Source organism: Sinocyclocheilus rhinocerous, unplaced genomic scaffold (genome assembly GCF_001515625.1).
Source record: "Sinocyclocheilus rhinocerous isolate Xijiao unplaced genomic scaffold, SAMN03320098_v1.1 scaffold1210, whole genome shotgun sequence".
Lineage (NCBI taxonomy): Eukaryota > Metazoa > Chordata > Actinopteri > Cypriniformes > Cyprinidae > Sinocyclocheilus > Sinocyclocheilus rhinocerous.
The window spans coordinates 118,332-121,439 of NW_015666175.1; the positions used below are offsets into that span (position 1 = coordinate 118,332).

The 3,108-nt window shown below is 35.6% G+C and overlaps 1 protein-coding gene across 1 annotated transcript in view; it reads right to left on the minus strand.

Moving 5' to 3' along the window:
• Positions 1-3,108, minus strand: part of LOC107731988 (SPARC-related modular calcium-binding protein 1-like) — a 63,377-nt gene that overhangs the window by 27,591 nt on the left and 32,678 nt on the right. The window lies entirely within an intron of this gene.

A 3,108-nucleotide genomic window follows, 5' to 3' on the forward strand; every position in this document is an offset into this window, starting at 1 on the left:
CACATATATATATATATATATATATATATATAATTAATTAATTGTAATGCAACCAGCCACCTAAAATATACAAAATCATTCTTGCATTTCCACAATTTCAGAGGGTCACATATTCCCCTATAACCTTTGAGGGGAACAGAAGAGTCTTTAGAGAGGTAAAGTGAAAGGAAAGCCAGTTTTCCGCAGGACTCAGTGTAGATATATGCTGGCCAGTGACTTATTACAAGACAAATTCACTATAGAGATTGCGCTACAGCTGCTGGCCCATCATGCAGTGTGGCTTCTGACACTGCAGTGGTCTCACAGCACAGCAGGTACACACAACTGGAGAATCTCTACTGGAAAAAGGGAAGCTTTAGCCAGAAACACAGGGCACATTTTCCATTTTAACACAACCCATATGAATGACCAGAGCTGACCGTTTCTGATCACACACACACACACACACACACACACACACACACAGCAAACAACAAAACATTGCTTCAGGACTGAATCTCTTGAGTTGAGCAATCAAGCAAATGGAACCAAATGATGTCACTAATATAGTAGACATGAACTGAATCAGTCTGAATGCCTGATGAAAGACAAACAAGACTTATTTATTTTTTTCATTTCAGCTAAGTATGGCATTATTAAGGCCCAATCCCAATTCTACCCCTTAGCCCTTCCCCTTTCCGTTTCGCGCGTTCACGTGAAGGGGTAGGGGTGTCTCGATTCTCTTTTGGTTGGAGGGGTAGGGGTAAGGGGAAGGGCCAGACAGCCCTTCAAACGAAGATTTTTCTGGACCACACTTCAAACGAAGGGGTATGAATTATCTCAGCGTAAACCGGCTTCAGGGGCAACATGGCTGCCCGAGCGAACAAAAAGACACATAAATGTAAGCATTTTTGGCATTAATAAAGATTTTAACGAAAAGTAATCATTTGTTTTATGTTACATTCAATCGTGAGTTCATATTTACGGTCATGTTACGGGAAGGGGAAGGGGTATAAAATAGAATTGGGATTGGGCCTAAATCTGGCTCCTTTACCATGTACTATATCCTGCTTATATAGTACTATACAAATACTATTATTAGATTTTAATACATACTCAATGTAACTTTTCAATGTATGCTTTTTAATTCTCACTTGGGTAAATAATCCAGAACAGCCACATTACAAATTAATACCTTTAGTGTTGTTTAAGATGGGCCAAAATAATCCTGGTGAAAGCTGCCCGGTCTAAGTAGCAATATAAATGCTGCATCCAAAGCAAGCTGTTATAAAGGTGATTTAGAACTGAGTACACGTCCAGATGGTGAGTTGCCTATTTGTCCATTTTCTTTGAAGGAAACCAGGAAAAAGAAAGCAAAGGGAAAGGTTCCATAGTCAGGCAGTTGTAGTCTCATAATCCATCTTGACTACATGAATACTTCTATGATGTGTTATTTACATTTATTATGGCAGAAGGCATAAAATATTAATACTCAGTTGTACAACCTAAAGTGCACCTCTTTCTAGTCTAAGATTCATCTACAGGAGTTGAGTAAGGTTCGCAGATAATAGGTCAGAATTAAAGGGATTGTTGTAAACAAAAATGCTAATTCTGTCATCATTTACACACCCTCATGTTGTGCCACCTGTATGATTGTTCTTTTGTCTGTGAAACAAAAAATAAGATTTTGCTGAATATTTGAGCTCTAAAACTGACATCAACCAAAACAGAAGTTGATAGATCTTTTACACAATATTTCAAGTCTTTGGAAGCCACACATTTAAAGACCACTTACTTAAAAACCCTCTGCCGTAGCTCTCAAATATCATTGCCAGTTGTGTACATTGAAATACAACTCATCAATGAAGTCTAACCTCATTGGTTATAATGAACAATCAGTCATTGCATGGAAAAGAGCTTCAGGACTTTCTGCAAAACATTTTCATTTTGAGTTGCACATAAGAAAGAAAATCAAACATCATTCAAGAAAATCATATGTCTCAAACAAGTTTGGGAAGACTTGAAGGTGAGTAAATAATTTTAAGTCCTAGTTAAATGGGTCAAAAACACTCTAAAATTCAGCTGATTGCATTTAATATAAATTTAAAATATAGCATAATGCATTTTCATTTTAAAGTAACATGGAATTATGTGTCCAAAAACATTAGCTCACACTTAAGTACACATTCTCACATTGTTCACACTTATGCATATTCTTCACACACACACACACACACACACACATATATATATATATATATATATATATATATAATTTTTTCTAAGTATATTACTTCCATAATAAGTGCTCTTTTTAAAAGTATTCTAAAGTACACTTCTTTTTCATAAAGCATACTGTATCCTGAAAAAGTGTTTGCTTGGGAAAAGTAGGAGGACCTCTCAATAACTAATAATTCTTAATAAAACCCTTCAAATAAAAACTCAGTAGAATATTTGAGATAAAATTATGCATTCTGGAAAGGCACTAACACCGACATAAATTAGTACCTATGAGTTGTCTCACACAAAATTACAGTCAACATAAGAAAGGGCTCTGGGAGGTTAACAACATGGTTAACTACTGACGTGGTACAGATAACTAATTTATGTATCACCTTGGATTGAAAGCATACTGATACGTGACTAGGTCTGTAAAAAATGTGTTTATTTGTAAAAATATGAGCCTAAGTATAACTGGAAGTGAAATGAATCACACACATTCTGTCACTTTGTGTGGGCAGACGTTTAGTTAAGCATGGAACACAGAGGAAAACAGAAGCCTACACACCATAAAAACATTCTGTCATTCTCACTTTCAACAATATGCAATGCCCCAGAAAGTATTGAGAGATTATGGGACACTTAAAGGCACAATATGTAAGATTTTTTTATTAAAACATCCAAAAACCACTAGAACAGTGTTATATATTTTGCTAACTTGTGTACTTACATATCGAATAATGTTTAATTCCAGAGAAATAAGCAATTTTAACTAGTGACACAGACCGTGTATATAGTGTCATTGTGTCGCCTGCCAAATGACGTCATACATCCTCGATTTCCGGTTTTGTTTTGTAGAAAACATGGAAACACCAAAGACGCTTTAATATGTTGTGCGTTTTAATAGAC